The following is a 16,306-nucleotide window of genomic DNA, read 5'->3' on the forward strand; positions in this document are numbered from 1 at the left end:
TCTGGCATTCAGAGCACTGATAAGGTTTTTCCCCAGTGTGGATTCTTATGTGCCGTGTGAGACTACTTTTTAAACTGAAGCATGTCTGGCATTCAGAGCACTGATAAGGTTTTTCCCCAGTGTGTAATCTCACATGTTCAGTTATATGTGATTTAAGTTTGAAATCTTTTGGGCATTCAGGGCACTGATAAGGTTTTTCCCCAGTGTGGGTTCTTATGTGCCGTGTGAGACTGCTTTTTTGAATGAAACATTTCTGGCATTCAGAGCACTGATAAGGTTTTTCCCCAGTGTGGGTTCTTATGTGCTGAGTGAGACTGCTTTTTTCACTGAAACATTTGTCACATTCAGTGCACCGATAACGTTTTACCCAAGTGTGGGTCCTTGTATGTTTAGTGAGTCTCATTTTGTCACTGAAACATCTCTGGCATTCAGAGCACTGATAAGGTTTTTCCCCAGTGTGGAATCTCACATGTGCAGTTAGAAGTGATTTAAGTTTGAAATATTTTGGGCATTCAGAGCACTGATACGGTTTTTCCCCAGTGTGGGTTTTTATATGCAGCATGAGATGTCTTTTTTCATTGAAACATTGCTGGCATTCAGAGCACTGATAAGGTTTTTCCCTAGTGTGGGTTCTTATATGCACTGTGAGATAGCGTTTTTCATTGAAACATTTCTGGCATTCAGAGCACTGATAAGGTTGCTCCACAGAATGGGTCATTGCATGATGAGAAAGACTTTGTTTGTTACAAAACCTTTTCTTGCATTCAGAGCACTGATATGGTTTTTCCCCAGTGTGTATTCTTGCATGTTCAGTGAGTCTGCTTTTGCAACTGAAACATTTCTGGCATACCGTGCACTGATATGGTTTCTCTCCAGTGTGGGTTATTGTATGCTGAGTGAGATTGTTTTTGTTAATGAAACATTTCTGGCATTCTGTGCACTGATGAGGTTTTTCCCCAGTGTGGGTTCTTGTATGCTGAGTGAGAGTGCTTTTGTCTTTGAAACATTTCTGACAATCCGGGCACTGATAAGGTTTGTCCACAGAGTGGGTTATTGCATGTCGAGATAGATTTGGTTTGTTACAAAAACTTTTCTGGCATTCAGAGCACTGATAAGGGTTTTCCCCAGAGTGGATTCTCATATGTTCAGTGAGATTAGATTTGTGGCTGAAACATTTTTGGCATTCGGAGCACTGATAAGGTTTTTCCCCAGTGTGGATTCTTATATGCTGAATGAGACTGCTTTTTCGAAGGAAACATATCTGGCATTCAGAGCACTGATAAGGTTTTTCCCCAGTGTGGCTTCTTATATGCTGAGTGAGATTGCTTTTTTGGCTGAAACATTTGTGGCATTCAGAGCACTGATAAGGTTTTTCCCCAGTGTGGGTTCTTATATGCTGAGTGAGACTGCTTTTTTCACTAAAACATTTGTCACATTCAGTGCACCGATAACGTTTTACCCAAGTGTGGGTCCTTGTATGTTTAGTGAGTCTCATTTTGTCACTGAAACATCTCTGGCATTCAGAGCACTGATAAGGTTTTTCCCCAGTGTGGAATCTCACATGTGCAGTTAGAAGTGATTTAAGTTTGAAATCTTTTGGGCATTCAGAGCACTGGTAAGGCTTTTCCCCAGAGTGGATTCTCATATGTTCAGTGAGATAACATTTTTGGTTGAACCTTTTCTGACATTCAGCGCACTGGTAAGGTTTTTCCATAGAGTGGGTTAATGCATGTTGATATAGACTCGCTTTGACTCTAAAGCTTTTCTGGCATTCAGAGCACTGATAAGGTTTTTCCCCAGTGTGGATTCTCATATGCTCAGTGAGATAAGATTTACGCCTGAAACCTTTTTGCACTGATGTATTGGCAGTAACTGAGGGCGTTTGAACGTGCACAGTACTATTGTGGATCACCAGTCGCAGAACATCAGTTCCTTTTACCCTTTCTATGTTTGGTGTAAGGTTAAGGATTGTAGTTTTGAAGATGAGGATTTATTTACATTACCTATAGTACAACGGTGATCCTTTAATCCATTTTTAAATTTAACAGTTGTACATATCACTCTTGCACAACAGATAATGTTGAGGCGATTTACATAGAATTACAGAACAGTACACAATAAAAAGGAAACAATCTGAGATGGTCATTAACACAATAAAGTGGTGAATTTTTAAGGTATTCGCAAGAGTGAGCAGAGTGGGTCGAGGTGTTCTATCCCGAAGCAGATAGTCTCAAACTTGCGTAACTGTAAAAACGGTTGTTGAACAAAGGTGATTTTCCAATCTTTTAGTTGTTAACGTGTCAGCTTCGGAGTCTTCTTTCAGTGTCTTTTCTTTGATGGTATCCAGAAGAAACCTTTAGTTGTAACTTTCTTTTATGCAGTGTGTGTTTCCTCTCTGGAATGACATGATGCTTTAGATGAACGTTATTCTGTCATGCTGAGGCAATGTGTCTTTCTGATAATATTTCAGATGAGGATGCTGAAGCGGTCTTTCTACATTATTTCTGATGCTGTGTGCACAGATATGGCTTTGCTCTGGGTTAATGAAATGCAAAATTAGAGACTTCACTTACAGGTATAGTACTTTCCTCGCCACACTTAGATTTTTGGAAATTGTTTAAACGTAGAATGCCGGATGTCCTTCAGTTTTTTTAAATAATCCTTCTTATGGCACTGACATTCAGTTGCTTAGTGCTAAATCTTGCTTTCTTCGTCCGTAATTTCAATCACCTATAGTATTAAAATTAAATAGTTAATACATGTGCATTTCCAAAAATATAATTTACAAGCCAAATCAATGCAGAATTTTGAAAATGCTGAGCTGTTTTTCAGACAGTGCAGAGTGCAGAATGGTAGCATGAGAGTACTTGGATGTAGGAGTGAGGATTTGTAGAATTTTTAACATTTTATTAAGCTCACAAAGGATACATTTACCCTATAAAGTTGCAACATAGAATCCCAAAGGCAGATATGAAAGTCATATGGACTGGCACCAAACAGATATTAAAAAATATACACTATTAATTAATTTGTAATGCAGATTTCTGGGAAGGGAATGACTCCTCCACAGACAACAGGCGTTTTCCCCTGCCCTGAGTTACCACCTACTTGTATCTGGTTTCCTGACTTTTGAGTTTTGGCCTCTGCCTCAAGCAAATCTATTGTGTGCTGCGAGGACTATGCCTAGACCTATCCCTCAACTATGGTCCAGAGTGTGAATCAAGGGCAATGAAATTAAGGCGTACTTTCATGTGTTCATTTTATTCCACTTGATTATCAGTTGTTAGGTTTTTCTGCACCTGGATTTACTGGGTGCAGAAAACCAGGACACAATCTTTTTCCAGACAGAAAAATTAGACTGAAAAGACGCACAAGACTCTGGGTGCAGCAGAAGCAGCCAATGCTTATGCTGGGTTTTTTTCACTAACTGGGGGAAACACACAATTCTTCCCTCTGTTGGTGTTCACAGTTGTTGTCGGCCTGTGATTCGGCGTTGAGTGCAGAGCGTATCGATTAGAGCCGAGGGGCCGAGCCGAAGAGGAGTTGACGAGCAAGCGGAGCGGAGCCTGGGACGACTGCCAGGGTTTGTTTTGTGACCGGTTCCTGCTTCACCCGCGTCCTGTTATACAGGCTCATTAAGTTCTACTGATCTGCTTTGGGGGCAGGAACGGACGCTACCGGCACCGCGGTGCTAAGGCGCTTGTGGTGCTGCTCGTGCGGCGGCTGCTGCAAGGCACAGAGGAGCCTTTGGCCTGCCACCTTATTTATGTCAAAAATGTGTTCATTAATTTTTTTTTCCACAGTCCACAGGCAAAAATTACATCATCACTTGGTCCCACGCAGGGGATGAGAAAGTCTGGGGAACTGGGTTCGAGTCTCGGTAATGTCGCTAAAACATCCTGTGATTCTGGGCAAATCACTTAATCTCCCCGTGCCTTACAAAAATGAATGTGTGTCCTTATGTAACGTAACTGGTGCTATGTAAAGCGCTCTGATAACCTAATCGGTTCAAGTTCGCGCTATATAAAAACTCGAACAAAAAAAATATATAAACCAGCTCCTCCTCTTATTAGATAAGCCAAATGAAAGATACAGCTTCTAAGTGCCCCGGAGATGAGACAGAAAGATAAAAAAAGAAAAAAAAGAAGATCATGCAACTTTTTCTAAGCCTGCAGATAGGTCTAAAGAAAACTTAACGGCCTTCTGTAACGGTAATTTCTCCAGGTTGCTCCACCGAGGTGTTGTATGCGGAATAGCCAAAAAGCGTGGACAAACGCATCTTAACATGGGATAAGTAATTATTAATCTAACAAGGAACAAAGAAAAAAAAAAGAAAAAAATCCACCCCCCACCCCACCCGTGGTGGCGGTGTGTTCATACTAACGAGAGGTTGGTCGACACTGGGATTGTGATCAAAACTGGAAGAGGTGGCGGGCTCTGATGGTGGAGGGACACACCGCAGACGGACGGCCCTGGGAGAGGAAGGAGACAAGGGGGCCCCATTTAAATTCGAAATTCCTATAATTATCCCTGAAAATATCAGCCATACGGTTTAGACTAAGCAGTCTCCAAAGACGCGAGTGCCATAGGGAAATAGTTGGAGCCTCCCTTCTCTTCCAGGCGGCTGCCAGGGTGACCTTAGCTGCCCCACACGCACCACTCTTAAAGTATGGACTCCTTTTCCATCCGCATTCACTCCAATCCATTTCAATCCAACTTTCCCCCCGGCCCAACATAAGGGACCCTTTGATGCCCGGAGAAGGGGAGGCTGCTTAGCTCTAATACATTTGTTCCACAATTTCGATCCCCTTACTTTTGATCAATGTCAAAGGCACGGAAAGATATCAGTATATCCAATTGATGCACTGGGCCCTCACACCTCAGATATGGGAGGCTGCTACTCCACCTCTCACAAAATTTGAGGCCTTTCTCACCAAGACTGCTAACATGAAAGGGGTGATCTCATTTATCTATAGCTTCCTCCTTAAAACAGTGCTTTCCCCATGCCCCCGGTATATGTCTATGTGGGAAGACTTAATTCACCGTCCTATTTCCGATGAGGAATGGACGCATCTATGGTCTGACATCACACGCTTCAATCATTCCTCAGAACTCAGGGAACTGCCGCCTGATTTTATGTATACACAAAGCATTGAGCAGAGCAGAGCTGAGCAGAGGAGTGGAGGGAAGTGCCTACATCTGCCGTCTGTAGAGGGACTGGCTCTGGACCCCGCTCCTGCTCCTGAACGATTGCCAGCATTCTCCCTTGTACTCTTGACAGGGATGAATAGCAACCAACAAGCAATGAACAGTGAGCGGTGAGTGACAAGTGGCAAGAGGTGTGTGGCATGTGGCGAGTAGTTAAGGTTGATCCGTCCGTAAGTCGCTGAGCCATTGGAGTCTGTAACAAGTCTGTAATACAAAATCTGAGAAATTATGAAAAGGGGAAAGTGACAATAGACTTTGACCCTGTTAAAGCACCCCTCGACCCCTGAATTACTATGCATGCCTAGACTACAGCCCTACCCGGAGCCCGGATATTAATCAATTGATTGATTAATTAGTTCATTAAATAAGTAACCAGCAGCACCGACGGATTCTTTACTGAGATGTGCTTTGGGGGTGTTTTCCCTTGGAGGTGTTTGGAGGTGTTTTTGTCCAATCAAAGCACCGTTTGGTCTTGTCACTGGCCCGTTTGATTCTCTGAAAGAAGCAAGACTTCTTCACCTTAGAGGGTGTATTATGAGGTCAGGAAAGGAGCGGCCACCTTTCCCTCCTATCAAAAGGAAAAGAAAAATACAACAAACACTAATATTAGATATGTTTAAAATAAAACAGACAGGTGACATATAGTCCTTTAAATCATCTAAGGTCTATACATTTGGGGAACTGGGAAAGTCGCTGTCAAAGTTTGATTTTATGAAAGATCCAACTGGTGCTAAGCTAACATTGCTAACTAACCCATGTGTTCAAATATTATATCCCCTAAGCAAGGAGTAAGTGAACGAGGCCACCCTGAGTCTGAAGCTGAAGTCGAACGAATGTCAAATTTAACTAAAATGTTAACTATTCCACTTACTGGTCATTCACAACAAAAGGACACAAAATGCACAAATCTAACAATGGGAGATACTCAGCACTTACTACCAACTAGGCAGCCAATGCCAATAGAAGTGCAAGTAAAAATCAGAAAAGCGAACGGTATAGGGAAACCATCTAATTTGGGCCAAATAAATCAACGAGAGCAAGAAGCTCCAAATGAACTAAATGGTGGGGTGAAAATCATAAGGGAAGCCAATACCCCACTGAAATCAGATCTTACTCGTCTAAAATAAATTCAGGTAAAAACAGGACCAGCCGAAATGTAATCAAAATAACGGATCTCAAATTAATAGGGACGAATACAACAGCAACCCAGAAACTCTACAGCGTTGGAGTACTCCGTATCAAAAAGACGTTTTGAATAGTAGTCCACAATTCATTAATTCTTGTGACGAGGACATGATTTTCAAGGACAACAAAAAGAGGAGTATAAGGACCTATTATTCATAAATGGGCAACATCATAGCCCAGGTACTCAGGTACCAGGAAGTGGGAACGCAGGAGCAATTTGGGATTTATTCTTCAAAACCTCGCAATTAACTCTGGAAGCTTTAACATATCAGTCCAACAAATGGAGGTCCAAATAGATCGAGCGCTATGGCATCCTCTGTTACCGGAATTGAGCAGAAGATAACAACGCAAAATAATCTAATAGTAAGGGCACAATCCCAGCCAATATCTACGTATGCAGAGTGTAGTTGTGCCCACTAATTAACAAACTAGTTACCATTCCGGATATTTAAAAAACAATAATTGACGATGTAAAAGTGAATTTTCCTAATGATGGAATTCAAACCATCAAGACTGACTGCCCCTCTAAAGGTACAATAAAATGTAAAGACAATACTGTTGTTGTTAAAGAAAAAATAGATGATAAAACAAAAGATCAAGAAGTGATAAAACTATGCTCGACACAATCAACAATGACAGATGCAGCTCCGGACGTTCATCTATCAAAAAGACAGAGGAAAAAACAACGGAAAGCAAGAAATAAGCTTCTAAAAGTATAAAAAATACAAATGCATCAGATATAGTGAGATTGAACACTGGAAACAACGATGACCAAATATCATATTGTGAAGGTGAGGGTAAACAAATGTCTCCAACAAAACCCTTCTACCCTCTATTTAATAAGGATCTATCGGAGGTACAAGCAGTTATGAAAAATAAATGCCTAAACAATCAAGCTGATAGTATAAAAATGATAGAGAATGGGAAAATTCAGTCCTTAGAAATGCTGCAAGTGGAGGAAAGTAATAAACAGGTGCAAAATAAGACATCACAATTGGAAACAAATAGAGCAAAGAGGGAGAGTATCAGAGGGGATCAATCAATCAATCAATCAATCAATCAGGCATTTGTATAGCGCGCTACTCACCCGGAGGGTCTCAAGGGGCTGGGGGAGGGGGGTCGGCTACTGCTCGAACAGCCAGGTCTTGAGTTGCTTCCTGAAGGAGAGGTGATCTTAGGTCAGGCGGAGGTGGATGGGGAGGGAGTTCCACGTCTTGGCAGCCAGGTAGGAGAAGGATCTTCCTCCCATGTTGGCTCTTCGGATGCGTGGAACGGCGGTGAGGGCGTGGCTTGTCGATCGTAGTTGACGGGTGGGAGTGTAGAAGGTCAGGCGGTTGTTGAGGTACCTGGGGCCCAGGTCGTGGAGGGCCTTGTGTGCGTGGGTGATGAGTCGGAACATGATTCTCTTGCTGACGGGGAGCCAGTGCAGGTCTCTCAGGTGTCCGGAGATGTGGCTGTGTCTGGGGATGTCCAGGATGAGTCATGCGGAGGCGTTCTCGATGCGTTGGAGTCTTTTCTGTAGTTTGGCTGTGGTTCCGGCGTAGAGGGTGTTTCCGTAGTCCAGTCGGCTGGTGACGAGTGCCTGGGTTACCGTCTTCCTGGTTTCGGTGGGGATCCATCGGAAGATCTTTCGGAGCATGCGTAGGATGTTGAAACATGAAGATGAGTCGGCGCTGACTTGTCTGGTCATCGAGAGGGAGGAGTCCAGGATGAAGCCCAGGTTGCGTGCGTGGTCCGTTGGTTTGGGTGCGCTGCCCAGGGCAGGGGGCCACCAGGAGTCGTCCCAGGCAGAGGGTGATGATCCAAGGATGAGGACTTCCGTCTTGTCTGAGTTCAGTTTCAGGCGGCTGTTCATCATCCACTCGGCTACGTCTTTCATCCCTTCGTGTAGGTTGGTTCTGGCGGTGGGATGAAACGAATAGAGATTTGTTAAGTGGTGCAGGTAATTTTAACGCCGGAATATAAATCTAGGGGTAATAATGAAACAACTTGCAAACATCCGGACCCAACACAAGATGGCAGGAGTATGCAAAGCATGTGCATCTACAGCATACATGCATCGAACAGAGGATTAATGGCCCCAAATCCCTGCCGTGGTATCTTGTCATGTTGTGGCTGAATGTGCCATGTGATGTGGCAGGCTATAGTGCTTGGTGTGATTTGGTCATTTTTGACAAGGTGGCGTGCTGAACGGTTAGGCAAATTTTGAATTTCTTTGTTTTTGGGATCGTGTAGTGCGGTACCTACTGTATGATGTAAATAAATTACATCGCTAATATACTATACGGATGTGGGGTGAGTGTTATTAGGGGCGAAGCCTTGCTGATTATATGCAGAATAACAGATCTGGGAGGTCACTACCGACTAGGGCAGGTTAGCAGCTACACAGGCCTTGGGCATTGATCCTATTGAGGATAATATGTGACGGGCCACTGGTGACTGGAGCTGGCTAGCACAACGCTGGCCTCTGGTATTCATTACAAGCAGGGTAACAATGCATGTCAATATTGACTGGAACTGGTTGGCAGTAGAGTTAACCTCTGGTTGTGAATATTTGCAGGATTTAAGGTACAGGGGTCACTACTGACTGGAGGTACTTAGCAGGATAATAGGTCTCAGGGAGCCAATACTGACTGAAGCTGGTTAGTATGATCACTAGTCCCAAGGTGATACTAATGACTCAAGTTGGCTAGAATGATAACAGGTCCCAGGGGGCAGTACTAACAGGAGCTGGCTAGGAGGCTTTCATACAGGTCCAAGGGGCCACTACTGACTGGAGCCGGCTAAAAGAATAACAGGCCCAAGGGTGGTGGGGGTGCGAGTGGCACCAGTGACTGGAGTTGGCTAGAAGCATTGATGACCTTTGGTATTGATTAAGTGCAGGATTCCAGGTGTGGAAAAGTAAATTTTGCCATGTTCTGTGTCCCTACGCCTCATCCATCATATGTTATGTGTGCATGACCAATATGCATATGTTATTCCCCATGTCCGATTAATGACGCAATTATAGTTGTGTCCACCTCTGGTATGTCATTTTCCAGTCCTCGTGAATACTACGAATATCAGGCCTATGTAAAGTTATGTTGCCACGTTTCTCAGTGTGCACGTTATTCCATTATAAAGTCCCCGTTTCTAGGCCTCAAAAGGGCCCGGACATCAGATTCAGCTCCTGTCTCCTGAAAAGTCTCGCTGAGGAGCGATACAGCCCCCACCTGTATCCTCGACCCTTCACTTACTTCCTGCCTCGCAGTGCCCGGTGCAGCTTGGCTCTGCCTCTGAGTCTGCCAAGAGTATGTTATGATTCCAGCTATCAGTTCAGTCCTTCTTCTCTGCATTCCTAAGCTACTGAACTGCATCAATAGTTTCCGTCATTGTCTAGCCTATTCGGCTCCACGTTAGAGAAATACTGTATTAATGGTCATTTAATATTCTTCATCACGCACTACGTGTAGAATAATGCATGGTCCAGTCTTAGAATCAAGTTAGCTTTTCCCCTCATGACTTCTAGTTTATATCAACATGTTCCCTAAACATCAGATACCAGATAGGGTTTAGGTACATGTCGCTCCGACCCTCCAGACTCTAGTCTCTGCTCCTAGCACAGAGTTCGTAGCCCCCAGCTTCTCCTAGTAATACGTCATTGCCAGTTTTCGCGCACCATTAGGTTAGAGGTCCCGGCTCCTTAGGTAGCCCCCTCCTATGTTTCCGCCCATTCATGACATATTCTGTTACGTTTGCATCACATGCCTAAGTATACTCCCAGTTACACCTCTTTTTACTGTTATCTTTCGCGACTGCTACGCGTCACGCCTTCTGCTCCACCCACTGCTACGCCTACTGCAATGTAATGCTATGTGTTTGCGCTATGTATATAAGTTGATGTATTGTTATTAAAAGCTAGCGCGCTCATCCCAGACCAAGCCCCAGCAGCTGCTGGGTCATCCTATGCAGGTTGTCCTGATCCTGTCCTTATGCTGTAATAAAACCTGCAGAAACTCCTACTACCTCGAATCTTGACTCTTATTTTATTGAGCTATCTGTTCATTCATTCATTCAAAAATGAGAGGTATTATTTATTTATTTACCACATAATGGCGCCCGAACAGGGACTTGCCCTTTCCCCACGCGTCGGTGAAGCCACGCCGACCCCCTGACCCTCTGCAGTCGTGACGGAACCATACCGTGCACTGGCAGATATTTCTGCTCCAAGTATCCCTCAGGCCCACGGAGGAGACGGAGGAGGCGGTCCAGCATCCAAACGAGACGGTGGAGGAACGCGGCGAGTGCCGACCAGAGCCCAAGCCGAGAGTCCAAGGTCCGAGGTATCCGGAGGCCCACCTGTAACTGAAGTCCGAAGTTCGTCGTCCGTCGTCCAGTCCAGTCCGAGGCCTTCCGTTCCGTGCTGCCCGGTGAGTACCATTGCTGGGGTAGTATCTAGACAGGACCAATCTAAATTGACTCCTGGTCCGTGGGTTGGTGGTGCCCAGACTCACAAACGAAGTGTTCACCTAGGTGGATACGGGTCTTGATGCGTCCCTTTATGGGACCGGTATGTTCCGTACTGTTATAGCAGTGCATCCAGTAATTCTAGTCTGTTCCGTTCTCGAGAAATTCTGTTCTGTTTCTGCTCTCAGTATTTCAGGTAATATTCTGTTCGAACTGTTATTTATAATGTTCTTTATGTATTTTAATGTTGTGGTATGAGTGTGATGTGATTTTGTGTTTTCATTGTGTATTGTATTGTGTCCAGATTACAGTTCAGTCATGCCTATATTTTCCAAGTTACGTCAGTTAAAAACTAGAAAGGGTCTGTTAGAGGAAGCGGTTCCTGTCCCGCCTAGGGACAGTCCAGGTCACTTTATGTATCAGAAACATGGCATAAGCGCCATAATGTATCTAGATTTATGGGTAGAGTATACCAAACAGTTAGAAGAAAAGTATAGATGGCCCGTATCGGGTACATGGGATGCCGAATGTATCATGCGAGTGGAAGAAGCATTATGGAAAAAGAAAGCCAGACAGTCACAGAAAGATGCCATCGAGTTATGGCGCAAAGAAGCGCATAGAAGAACCGAAAAGGAAGTCAGAAAGTCGGAGTTAAGTAGAGAATCCCAAGAACGAGCCCAAGAAAGAGAATTAATCGAAATAGGTGAACAAGTCAAAGCCGAACAGTCAGACAGACAGAGGCATGCCCTTATTAAGGGTATGTATCCTCTTCTTGCCGAGGGCTTGCCAAAAGCGACCCCAGAGGCATCTAGTAATTTCCCGCCGCCATTAGTTCCGACCAAGCTACGTCACAAACCGACCGCAGCTGATATTTTTATTTCGTCCTATTTGGACGACACAGTCCCCGAATATGCAAATCCTGTTCGCGCTCCGCCAGTCCCTGTAAATCAGGCACTTCCTGCTCCTTCAGACACCGGGGTGCCCTTAACAGCTCCCCCGGCCCAGTCCGCCATACAAGTCCAGCCCACGTTACAATTACCGACCCTGCCAGGACGAAGAATGTCAATCGACGATTCCAGTTTAGGGGCCGCAGGAGGAGGTCTTCCTCAAACCCCGCCGCCACACAAGCGTTTAACATTACTCGAATTACATGCTCAAGCGTTACAGCGCACGCCTAAACATCAGTCTGTTACAGAAATCAGGCAAACCCTTAACGAATGTGTCTATGATCCAGTTCCAGGCGAATATAATATGGTTTTATATTCCTTACGTGTAAGGAGAGTGACCGAGTATCTGGTCACCTTACCGAATATGAAAGAAGATCTAGACAGAATATATCGTTTCATCCGTACAGGGGATGATCCAGAAAGTATTGGCGAGATTATGTCTCAAAGGAAAGCCGAGATTCAGCTCATGATATTAAAGTTCTTGATCAATTGTCTAATAAGAGAACAAGATTACCCGTCTAAAGATCCGGCCGAAATGAGAATCCTGACAAGGTGGAGTGATAATATAGCCGAGGGTAAGCACAAGACCGTCGGTGCCATGGAGAGTATGTACAAGAAAATTCGTAAAGAAATAATAAGGTTACACGACCAGCGTAAAGCAGCACAAGTAAGCGAGAAAGAAAGTATCTCTGATCCTGAAGAGGAAGACGAGAATTCCGACAGAATAGCGTATGTAGGAAAATCTAGATTTCCGGATCGCCATTTACGTCTAGAACACAAGTCTATTTTTCATCATCCAGCACCAGAACAAGGTTCTCTAGAACAAGTATTTCAAGCTACCGATCACATTCTGAAATCACGAATCGGTTATAGTGAGTTAAGTACTATGCATGAACAAGAACTAGTCCGATCAGCAGTCCGATGGATTACTGATTCTACCACTTTTCCAGACGAAATAGTGGCACAAATGTTTCTGAAACTGCCCCCAGCCGAGCAACGACTGGTGGGTATGTATATGATCCAGTACCTCATTACTCTGTATGAGGGTCAACATTCTGATCCAGGTCCGTTACACGATATCCTGAACGAGTTACTCCAGTATAGATGGAGAGGTCTAGGTACCGATTTAATTAGTGTCATTCTAGAACAGCGTCACAAGTATAGAACGTTCCTGAATCCGCATTTTGTTCATGTCTCACCCCCAGAAAGTAAATCATTTTACATAGACAGACAGAATCCGTTACGAGAAGTCCACCCAGTCCAAGGGGCGGGTGGCGTAATGCAACGAGTGTTTGTATACACTCCGATTTCAAAGATGGAACTTCTTGAAATTAAGAAATTAATTCCCTGTCATGACAAAGATCCAGCAGGGTTCCATAGAGAATTAAAAGACATGCTCTGTATGGGAGAATACACTTACCCAGATATCATTAAAATGTTAAAGGTCCTGTTACCCGCAGGGGTGTATGAAAAGTTAAAGGAAAAGGAATGGGAGGTGGGAGAGAAAAAGATCGATTGGGCAGCTCTAGAAGCTGAAGACAAGGCACGAGTACCAGGTACCGGTCTTGGAGATAAATGTAAAGAATTACCAGAATTACTGATTCAGGTTTTACCCAGATTATTGACAACTAGAAAAGAAGACTGGGATGCAATCTCAGCCTGTAAACAGAAACAAGATGAAGATATTAGTGATTTTTATTCTAGATTTGAAAAATGTTTTAGTATTAACAGTGGTCTCAAGACAAGTAGTGAGTCATACCCTCATCTTTTCGTTACCAAATTAGTCGAGAATTCAAGTCCACAAATTAAAAATCGAGTTTTGAAAGTCGAGAGCACCTGGCAAGCAAATACTCCGTCCCAGATGCTCCAGATGCTCCAGTACCACCAGAATAGAATCAGGGAAGAGCAAGAACACGAGAGAAAACGTATGAAAGACACGAAAATGAAAGTACTAGTTGCACAATCTGTTCCTCAAGACAGTCAGAAGAGGGGTCCGAATCAAGCCAGTCATCCTGCAGCTCCCGTTAAAGGGAACTGCAATTATTGTAAACAGCCAGGTCATTTTATAAACGAGTGTGCAGTTCTGAAACATAATATAGCTACTGGTAAGACTAAAGAAAGACCACGTCCGCCTAGACAAGAACAAGTTTCACAGATTCCTCAGTCACAGAATGCACAACAGACAGTTCCCGCACCGCAGCCTATTGCTGCAACACAGCACGTTACATCGCAGATGTACCAGTATGCTCAGACAGAGTATCCAGAGTACCAGCCATATTCATGAAACAGCCTAGAGAGGGAGGTAGGCTTGCCTCTCATCGAGATACCTGTAGATCAAGAAGGTCCCTATGTTCACAGTCAAGTATTAGGGAAAGACAGAAAGTTTTTGATCGATACAGGGGCAAGTAGGACCACAATTAGTCATGCCGAAGTTCCAGGGGCTCCGCTCTCAGGCTCAAGAAATGTTTCCCTTGGATTTTCAGGAAAACCAATAGTTAATGAGATATCAAAGCCAGTCACTCTAGAAGTAGGTCCATTGTCCCGCACTACTGATCTGTTACTTACTAAGTCATGTCCAGAAAATCTATTAGGCATTAAGACACTGAAAGAATTAGGTGCAGTTATTTGCTGTTCCCCAGAGGGAATACGTCTGTTCCTACGTGACTTTAAGGGTCACTATGTATTACGAGATTTTGATTCCAGATTGTCTAATGTTCCGCAGCATTTATGGGCGCAAGGTCCAACTGATGTAGGTTACATGCAAATCACACCCCATCGTGTGACTCTCAAACCAGGTGTAGTGTTACCCCGAATCAGACAGTACAGATTGCCACCCGAGGCTGTAGCAGCCTTATCCAAAATTATTGACGAGCTCATGGCTCAAGGAGTAGTTGTAGAAACTGACTCCAATGTATGCAATTCTCCGATCATTCCAGTCATGAAACGTACTGATCCAAATGCACCCCCAGTATATCGATTAGTGATTGATTTACGAGAGCTTAATAAATGTATTATTCCTCAGTACCCAGTTGTCCCAGACATCTCTTCCCTGTTAACAGCCATTGATTCCGAAGCCATGTTCTTCACTGTCATAGACCTCAAGAATGCATTTTTTAGTGTTCCAATTCATCCAGACAGCCAGTTTCTTTTCGGATTCTGTTTAAATGGAAGGAGCTATATGTTTACACGCGCTCCTCAAGGTTTCACAGAAAGCCCTAGTATTTACAGTCAAGCACTCAAGAGACAACTAGACAACATTCACATGCCAACTGACACTGCCCTGCTCCAGTATGTCGATGATCTACTGATCACAGCCCGTTCTGAACGCGCCTGCGAGCGAGCATCCCTTACAGTCCTGTATTTTCTAGCCGAGATGGGGCACAAGGTGTCACCTTCGAAGCTTCAATTCTGTGTTCAGCAAGTGGTATACTTAGGACACTTGCTGTCCAAGAGGGGTAGGCAGTTGACACCAGACCGTATCCAGTTAATAGCGAGTCTTCCCCAGCCCAGAACCCAGAAGGAGGTACGTGCCTTTATCGGCCTTACTTCTTATTGTAGACAATGGATTCCCCAGTATGCATTTCTAGCCAAGCCACTGATACAGTTAACGACACAGGAGGCAGCCGTATCGACTGTCCTCCCTTGGACATCTGAACATACACTTAGTTTCAACGAGTTAAAGAAAGCCCTATGTCAAGCTCCTGTTCTAGCTACACCGAACTACAGTAAGCCTTTTACACTTTTCGTTACTGAACGCGAAGGTACAGCATTATCTGTTCTCACACAAGATCAAGCAGGACAATACAAGCCCTGTGCTTATTTTTCGAGCACATTAGATCCAGTCGCCCAGGCGTTGCCTGCGTGCCTCAAGTCAGTTGCAGCCACAGCACTAGCTATCAGACAAAGTGATTCCATAGTTTTAGGGCATTCCCTGACAGTACAAGTTCCACACTCCGTAGAAGTTCTTTTAACGTTTAATGTTTACACAGATTCACGTTACGCATTCGGAGTTGTACACGACTTCGGAGTGCTCTGGCAGGAGAGAGGTTTCATGACTTCTCATGGAACCAAGATTCAGCATGGTCTCCTTATTCAAGCCCTGTTAGATGCCATACATTTACCGACATCCATTGCTATCATGAAATGCAAAGCACATACGAAAGTTACAGACATTATTTCCCAAGGTAATGATCTAGCAGACCGCACAGCCAAGCTTACAGCACAGACTCCAGACATTCCAGTTAATCAGACACATACTCCAGATCTGACTACATGCATGGCAGTTAAGGACCCTACTCAGGATGTCATAGATATCCAGTTACATGCTACCCCCGATGAAATCAAGAAATGGTCTGAACAAGGAGGGGTCCAGACAGATCAAGGATGGTTAACGAAGGGTAGAGCCACATGGTTTCTCCCCGATTCTATGGTTCAAGTCATTATCAATACCGCACATAGTCCAGCACATTTAGGAGAAAAAGCTATGTTAGACAGTATCCAGAACATTTGGTTCAACAAGC

General features: G+C 44.1%; 1 long non-coding RNA gene across 1 annotated transcript in view; it reads right to left on the reverse strand.

Annotated features, from left to right (window-relative positions):
* Window positions 1-2,435: 2,435 nt before the first annotated feature.
* LOC144806305 (uncharacterized) overlaps window positions 2,436-16,306 on the reverse strand; it is a 28,523-nt gene continuing 14,652 nt past the window's right edge. The window contains exon 3 of the long non-coding RNA XR_013605757.1: window positions 2,436-2,730. This is a non-coding gene — a long non-coding RNA (uncharacterized LOC144806305). The remainder of the gene's footprint in view (window positions 2,731-16,306) is intronic.

Source organism: Lissotriton helveticus (assembly GCF_964261635.1).
Source record: "Lissotriton helveticus chromosome 1_1 unlocalized genomic scaffold, aLisHel1.1 SUPER_1_unloc_6, whole genome shotgun sequence".
NCBI lineage: Eukaryota > Metazoa > Chordata > Amphibia > Caudata > Salamandridae > Lissotriton > Lissotriton helveticus.